This window comes from Cyanistes caeruleus, chromosome 5, assembly GCF_971803275.1.
Source record: "Cyanistes caeruleus chromosome 5, bCyaCae1.hap1.1, whole genome shotgun sequence".
Classification (NCBI taxonomy): domain Eukaryota; kingdom Metazoa; phylum Chordata; class Aves; order Passeriformes; family Paridae; genus Cyanistes; species Cyanistes caeruleus.
The window spans coordinates 74108441-74117396 of record NC_141705.1 but is presented as its reverse complement, the minus strand read 5'-3'; positions in this window follow the sequence as shown (position 1 = coordinate 74117396).

Genomic DNA, 8956 nt, shown 5'->3' with positions numbered 1-8956 from the left:
TTACCAGTTCTGTTAAATAAATTACAAAACTCCCATTCATTTCAGAAATAAATTGCTTACCCTCAGTGACCCCACAATAGCTGGAATTGTCTGCAAGCTGAAAGATTTTCTAATAGGCTACTTAAAGCCTACCACATCAGGTCCTAATGTGCCACTAAACATAAAAACCCCATTTTAAAGCCCATAATGATATGTTTATTCAAATTTCAGCAGTAGGTCAAGGAAATTCATCAGCATTCCATAAAGCCTCTGCATTATGTGCACTGTTAAATGTCAGAAAATTTAAGAAGCTCTTAGTTATTATCTCTATTGGTTGCTTTTGATAAACATGATGAGCATTTAAATAATATTTAAATACTATTATAAAAATCCCCAATAATTAAAAAAAAAAAAACAAAAACAAAACGATGTAAAAAAAAATAAAGGAAATTTGGTTTCACACAGCAACATCTAATAGTAAACTAGGCCTAAGCAATCATTTACATCTCAAATAAAAAGTAAATTTATGCATTGGTTTTAATTGCAGTCTTTAAAAATTTCTTTTTCTTTCCATCTTTATTTCATAACAGGATACTACAGAGTTGCAACCCATCACTTTTTTTTTCCCTGCTTCTCACTTTCCATTTTAATTCCTGTACATCTTTATTCTTTATTATTGACTTCCTCTCACTTTCTCACATCTTCCTAATTTGTTTATTCTCTCAGTGTTGTTTTCTATCTTGTCTTTAGCATGTAAGTATTTTATACCTGCAAAGTAGCTCTCCTGTGGTTTCAGCCATGGTACAGTGTTGTAAGCTCTTTGAGGTAGTTTTCCATGTTATGCTTGTTCTCTACTATGTGTAGGCTTCTTTGCAGCTCCCCTTCATGATCACTTAAGCCCACGCTGTATACTTTGCCAGGGAAAATAGTAAGGCCAAGGACAACTTCATATGTTAGTTCCCCTGCACTTTTGCTGTCAGGAGTTCACATTAAAGAACCATTATTTTTTAAAAAAAGTGGTAATTACTGAGTGGTGAGTGCAGAACAACAAAACAAAATTGTTGTGAATTGTTTCATTAATTATACTTTGAACTGAAATTCTAAGCTTTTTGCACTCTAAAAGTTGTATTTCTTTGCCATTGAAAAGCAGATAATTTTAGAGATATTAGCAGTAGTAGCTCCACCTTTTGTGTCCTGGGCTGCAGTGGGATGATCACGGAAACTCAGTCTGATGCATAACAGGGCTGTTCATACTCCTTACACTGACTTTTTCATCCTTCTCTGTACCCAGAGCTATGCTAGTGGAATTCTATGGGGAAGTGGATCGTGGGCCTGGTTTGCATGTCTGCTTGGAAAAAATAAATCAGTCTGAGCAATTTCCGATCAAGCCTAAGATGAAGTAACTTGGCTGTTGGTTTTTGCAAATATTAGGGATGGACCAGTGTACCTGAGGACAGAGGAGAAAAGAAGACAGATACCCTTCTAAGCAAATGCTCACCTTTATTTCAGTTTAAGATGACCATTAAACTTCAGTGTTAGGAATGATGACAGGTTACAGAGCCATGAAATTGCAGTATTGCAATGGCATAATTTATATTCACATACGAAATATCTTAATTATTCTGCTTAATATAGCCAGCAGTATTGAGAAAGTAACAAAACTGAGCAACAGAAGCAGAATTCTTGTGCAACTACGTACACATCCCCCTGCTGCAGGGCACTGAAGGAATTAACCCCTTCACACACCCAGTGACAGCAGCTCAGCTGAGGGAAACCACTTCCTAAAACACCTGTCTTTGGTTGTGGTTGACTTAAGAATTACTCCTGTTTTATTTCACTGAGTGGCCAAATGGATTATTTGAAGTTTATGCTGATGAGTAACCAAGCTGTTTCTTCCATCTGGCTTCTTAAAGTTTAGACTATAAACAGTTTTTAGTACCAAGCTGAATAAAATACATTGTTTAGAAGTTCCTCCAAAAAGTTAAACATAGTTTCACCATATCATGTAGTATTTTAAATATATTTTTAAGCCTTTTTACTTAAATTGAGTAAGTACTTGTCCTCATATGTCATTAAATAATTCCTTCATTATAAAGCATCTGGAATAGATGCTGTATTTGACTTTTGTGGTTACTATGTAACTTTGCACTCCATCAGTAAAATAGATTATGTGCTCCAAACTTTCCTGGCTCTGGAAATGGAATAATGGTATGTGTTTACTAGAACCATGCCCATGCATCACCAAAGGAAACTTATTAGAAGACTTTGCACTGCACTGCACACTCAAGTCCTTCTGCTCTGACACCAGCTCTCTGGGAAGGTAAGCCAAATCAAGGCAAAATAATTTCCCAGATGACTAGAGATCAAAAATTCTGAAATGTCAGCAGTACTATAATCTAAATTGAAGTAATTTTTGATTCCTGTTTTTCCTTTACTCTTCCATAGAGCATAATCTTGATTTATTCAACTGATGTCTCATAATGCAAGAAACTTGAGTGGCTGGAGCACATCTGAAACAGACCTTGGTATGTGCGACAGACCTGAAAGGACTGTTCTATCATCACTCACACTCCTCTGCCATTACTTGACAGGTGTTTTGATGAACAAGCACAATAGCTTATAAGACATTTGATCAGACTAAAACATCTGTCTTGTGTCTGAGGATTGCAGTACCCACAGAAAGCCTGAAGGGCCACCATGCCTCTCAAGGTTGTAACACTTGCTTTTCAGAAGTAGAAATGGCAGCATAACATAAAGCAAACTTGAATGAGCTGTGAAATTACAGAAACTGTTCAGTTTACATCTTGTGAAATGATTTTAAAGTTCCTCTTGGATCAGATATCAAGTATGCTGAAAAAATCTGGGGATTTCTGCATTAGAGGGTTGCTTAAAAAATAGAACGTCTGTTAAGATGCTAACAATATAATGCTATTATCATATTTATTGAGTCTGTGTGACAAATAGGCATAGTTCCAGAAAAGAGGATTGAGAATTAATTTGGGGTTTTTTTTCCCACCTAAAACCTTGCCTTCTTTTCTAATACATTTTAAATTAACCTGCAGCGAATTTGTATTTTATACCAGCCACTCGCCTGTACACATCTGAAAAAGAAAGGGGTCTGTATGAATGAGACAATGAGGGATAATTCTGAACTGTGAAGTGAACACTCAGCAAGATCAATTCTGCCAATTATGAAGACAAGCATATTATCCAAACTTGCAAATATTTACAATATCAGAGTGTTTCTGGCTGGATTATTCTATTCTAATATGAAACTTGCACATAATAAAATATTTTGTTTTATAACTTTGCATTACTCCATCAGTAATGGATTAGGTGGTAACATTAAGTAAATTAGCACTAGAATTTTTTTACAGTGACTGACACAAGAACAGCTACAATCTACTGTTTGCTTCCTGCTATTGTCATATTGAAGCCTGTGTGCAGAGCCAAGGTTTACACACAACTGGACACAAGTTTTATTTCTCCATTGCTGCTGTTACAAGGTGATCTAACAGCTGAAAACATCAATGCTTTAAAGGATTTCTTTGGTGATTAGAACTCTTTTCCCTAAACTTCATCACAGTTTAAAGGAAGCTTAACATCTAGAGAGAGCAAGACAGCTCCACATCTTCAAAGAGTGGTTTTTCAGGCTTGCATACCAAACAGAAAACCTATCCCTGGGATGGATAACCTTGGAGGAACAAAGCTGTACCTGGTTTACCTGTCAAGTAGGTCAAGGTAACAACTAGGAAGCTGAAGTTCTTCCATAGTGCTGGAAATTTTTTTCAAATTAATTTCAAGTCAAGCATGAGTCACAGTTTCATTCATATTAAAATAAATTGCTACAATATTCAGCTTGAAAATATGAGATTCAATATATGTTTGTGTGAATATATTTTTTTAATATGTGTGTATCTTAACTCATGATAAAAATAAGAATGTTTTTATTCAAGAGGTGCTGGTGCAGAGAGAGGCACAAACATTAATTTCTAGAGTTTCTTTTCCTCCATATTCCAGATAAACATTTGTCTTTGAGGCTCTAGATTTTTCTTTGTAAGATTTCTGAATATGTTGTTCGATATCCATAAAAAGCTGTTGCTTTATCAGAATAAACAGACTGCTTGTATACTGAGCAGAAAGAACCTGAGTTGCTGGCCCTCCTCAAATAATTCAAGGTATTGACCTCTTTTGCTTGTTCTTTTGCTCAAGAAAAGTTTCACCTTTTTTCTGTCTTTTTCTAGCTCTTTTATTTAATATTTATTTTGGGTTTTTTTTTTCTTTTTGATGCTACCTCTGTATTGTGGCCGGATTATGAGGACGAGAGAGGACCTACTTTGAGGCTATCAGTAAATTAACATTTTTATTAGGTAAACTGGCATGGACAAGACCAAGGAGAAATATGAAACCCACAAATACAAATCAAAGATCATATATAAACAATTTTTATTTCTATATGTATTTGTGTAGAACAGTAAATGCAAACATGTTTATAGAATCTGTACAAGGTTAATATCTAAGCATAGTTTCAAAGCAAAATTGCTGCTACTAAATTGGTTTTTAAACTGCAATGTGAACTTTCATGTAACATTCAACAAGTCCAAGGTGCTAAGATATGAGCCACCCTTTGTTCTCTGTCTCTCTAAGCGCACCCAGTACAGAGCTGACAGCAGCAAATGGCTACACAGGTGTTCTCTGTGGAGAGCAGTGGCAGGACTTGAGAAAACTGCATGAAGTTGTGTCAAGAGAGATTTAGGCTGGATATTAGGAAAAGGTTCTTCACCCAGAAGGTGGTTGAGCACTAGAATAGGCTCCCCAGGGAAGGGAACAGAGCACCAAGACGAAGTTGAAGAAGTATTTGGACAACACTCTCAGGCCCATGGTGTGGTTCTTGGGATGTCTTTTGCTGGGCCAGGAGTTGCACTCCTGTGCATGACATCCTCATGTGTCCCATACTACTTGAGAGATTCTGTGATTTTATAATCTGTGGCAGTCACTCGTTGTGCTAAACTTGTTAGCCAAATCCCTTACTTTTTTCCCAGCAATCACTCATGTGGTCCTGAGTCCAGAGGGCTAAAGATAAATCTTGTGTTTCATTCTCCATAGAGTAGAACTAACTAGGGGGAAAAAATGTTACCAAAAAAAAACCAAAAACAAAAACAAAACAACCAAAAGAACCAAAAAAAACCAACCCACCTTTTGTGACCTGCCTCCCTTAGGCAAAGAGTTACTTTTAGATAAGCACTGTCCCACCCCAAACCCCTTGTGAAGGATGTTCCAGGAGTTCTGATTGGGTTTGAGTCCCTGGGGGGTTTCTCCCTTGCTGCGTTTCTAGTGGTCCCTGACCCTGAACTCCACCCTAGTTCTGTCCCTCAAAAAACCCTGCTCGGGCTCTGTTTGCGGCTCTCTGTTCTGGACCCGAGTTTGTTCCCATGCTGAATAAATGGTTTCATGAACAAAGGCCCATCTCGTTGGTGTTCCATGCTGGTCCCCAGAACCCTGCAGCTTCCTGGACGAGATCCTGAGAATGCGGACTGCAACACCCACCAAAAAACCAAACAATAAAAACCAAACAAACAAACAAACAAACAAAAAAATAAACAAGCACAAAACAGACACAGAGCTACTGGAGAAGGGGGGCCTTGTTTTTCAGTCCTGAGCTGGAATTTTTACCCTCCACTTGTGAGAAAGAATAACTGTGAGGTCAGTGGTTGGGTGCAGCACCCCTCCTTCCTGCCTGCCTCAGCCCAGCCCAGGACAGACAGGGGTGAGCAGAGCACTCCCGAGAGAGCCCCTGTGTGGATGCTGAGGGTCCTGCTCCCTCACTGTGGCAGAACGCCTCTGAACTGGTTTTTCACTGTGCCTGACAACTCTTTCCAGCAGAACAAGTGAACACATGTTCTGTAACATTTTTTTTCTTCCCTAAGGATGTCCTTTCTTTTTTGTTAATATTCGGTATGTATTTGATCTTCTTGCCTTCACAAGACAATCAAACATGGTTTGTCAGCAGTTTATTAGCAAGAGAGAAAAAGGAAGGGCAGAAAGGGGTTATATGCATGAGGAAAATGTCAGGTTTAGATAAAAAATTATGAGGTCTGTTCCTTTGACAGAGTTAAACTCAATGTTTTAAAATCAAAGCTTTCTATAATCAAACCATGAAGCTGAACTGATAATCATGCAAACCATTGTTTTGCTTGAACCAGAAGTAAATTGTCATTTCAATGCTTTTATGAATACTGTAGGAATTGAACCAAAACAGATTTTTGGTTGCAAGCTAAACACGACAAATAAAAATATACAACTCCCTAGCAGGGACTTATTTAGTATGAGCCTTATTTGCACTTGATAGGAGCTTCAAAGCAAAGTCACAGCCTATTCCCCTGTCTCCCTCCTTCCCACTCGACTTGCAGGCACAAACAGCACAAGCTCTCTCTCCAGCTGCATGACATTGCCCTTCTTTACTCTCTGCTGGGCCAGCAGGGAAAGGTGGCAGAGTCTCTGTCCTTGGAGATGTTCAGAAGCCACTTGGACATGGTGATCATGCATCAGAGGAGTGAGCTAGGTGGTCTCCAGAGGTCCCTTCCAGCCTGAGTCAGTTTGGGATTCTCTCTCAAAGGGCTTATTGCTCCTGGCGATTAGTTAAAAGTTCCAGCTGTACAGGAATATTGGCTTGCATAGAGAACTTCATGTGGGGAGTAAGGGAGGAAAAGTCAGAAACACAGACTCTACTTTCCAACTGCAGAATTGGTAATGGCCTCTCACATATATTTCAATGTATGCCATAGAAAGGGCTTACCTGTCATTGCAACAGGTGGTTTGATTGTAGAATGATTTAAAAGCCTGATATTGATATATAACTAATAAAATCAGTGGAGATATACAGGTCTGACAGTAATGTGCAAAAAGTGGCTGACTGTCTCATTTTAAAATACTGATTTGTATTAGTTTTACTTCATTGGTTTCAAGGAGCTTTTCTAGATTTATATTGATGCAAACAAGATTAGAAACAAACTCAATATCTGCAACTTTTGCATTTATGATTAAGAAATCTCTGAATCTCAGATTGATCCTCTACTGATCCAAGCAACCCAGCTGTTTTCTTTTCCCAGTCCAGTAGCAGAAAAGACACCTTTTTTGGTAAACAGCAGTAATATATTTTTATCACCTTTACTGTTATTTAGCATTTAATACAAATCTGACCCTCTTAGCCTTATACCTTGTCTTCTCCCTGCAGCATAAGCACATCATCACCTGTAATTTCTGTAAATTCAGATCCAAGGAATCCACATATAAGGATGAGCAGAAAACTGGCGCTTGGCAGCTAGAAAGCATGCCAAGGTTCAGTGCTCCAAAGACAAAATAATTTTTCTTACTTCTTTTGAATGGTATGAGTAACTTCTTCACTTCCACAAATGATATAGGAGAAAATCTAGCAGCATTAATCTTCCCAGCGTCTCTCCCTCTGCCTAATGTGCAGCCATAGCCTTCCTTCACCTCTGCACTGAGTTCCTTAGAGCTGCTCATAAGTACAAGAGGGCTGCTCTTTCTATTAGCCACCGAGTGTTTCAACAAAAGAAGTGAAACCTTCTCTCTATGTTTCTAATTTTATCTTTAATGAAATTATCAAATAATTCCTAAATACAAATATTTTCTTCCTTTTACACAAAGAAATAGAAAAGCAAACTTTAATCATGTGTGTAATCCTCAGATTCCTGAGTGTCTGTTGTATTTCTCTTCATGTCAAAAATCAGATCAAGAATAGAAAAATATCATTTTAGAACAAATAAAATCAGTTTAAAACAATGACTCATAAAATACTGTAGCCTGTGCAATTTCTTTTTTTTTTTTTTTCTATAATTGAAACAGATTGAAAATATTTTTTTTAAAAAAATTATTATTTTACCATTTCTACTCTGTCTTTCTGACAAATCTGTTGTACAGGGAAATCATGGAGGAAAAGAAAGAGGAAAGAGGAAAGGGGAAAGGGGAAAGGGGAGAGGGGAGAGGGGAGAGGGGAGAGGGGAAGGGGAGGGGGGAAGGGGAGGGGGAGGGGGAGGGGGAGGGGGAGGGGGAGGGGGAGGGGGAGGGAAGGGAAGGGAAGGGAAGGGAAGGGAAGGGAAGGGAAGGGAAGGGAAGGGAAGGGAAGGGAAGGGAAGGGAAGGGAAGGGAAGGGAAGGGAAGGGAAGGGAAGGGAAGGGAAGGGAAGGGAAGGGAAGGGAAGGGAAGGGAAGGGAAGGGAAGGGAAGGGAAGGGAAGGGAAGGGAAGGGAAGGGAAGGGAAGGGAAGGGAAACTAGCAGAATTTTCAGTACTGTAATTTGGAAAATGCTAACTAATGTGCAGGTATGGGCATGTATTTTGACATATGTCTTGAGCCAATTCTGTGGATTCCATACAGTCTAAGCAGTTCAAAAGAATCACTCTGAATGGAGGTGAAAGCATTCTCTCTGTCTCTGTGTAAAGAGAAGTGACATTCCCCTATCTACAGATAACTTATAAGCAAGGCAGCGTATGAAGCCCAACAAAGAAATATATTGTATTAAGAAAATTGCATTTGGTTTTCAGTATAAATGAATAACAAATCAAAATATTCAAGGTGACTAAACATTAAAATCAACAAATAAAACATGCATAATTGGAATGAGACAATGTTCAGATCAAAATTATAATCTAGTAAACATAGATAATTCACTGAATTATTTGATTATTTGGTTTGATTTGATATAATAAGAACCCAGACTAGAGCCACAGATCTGAATTACTGATAACTAGCTTGAGTAGCTTCAGCTCACGCATGGACTGTCAATGTGTCTCTCAACTCATTTCACACTTGACCTCCCGGAGGGCAGTGGAGCTGTGCATAAACCTACGCTGTGCTTTCTGCTCCCAGTTTGTTAAAAAGGAAAAACTGCACCAGAAAATCTACATTGAAGTAGTAACCAAACAGAAAAACCTCATGTCTGAAAGTCTTAAAAAAAC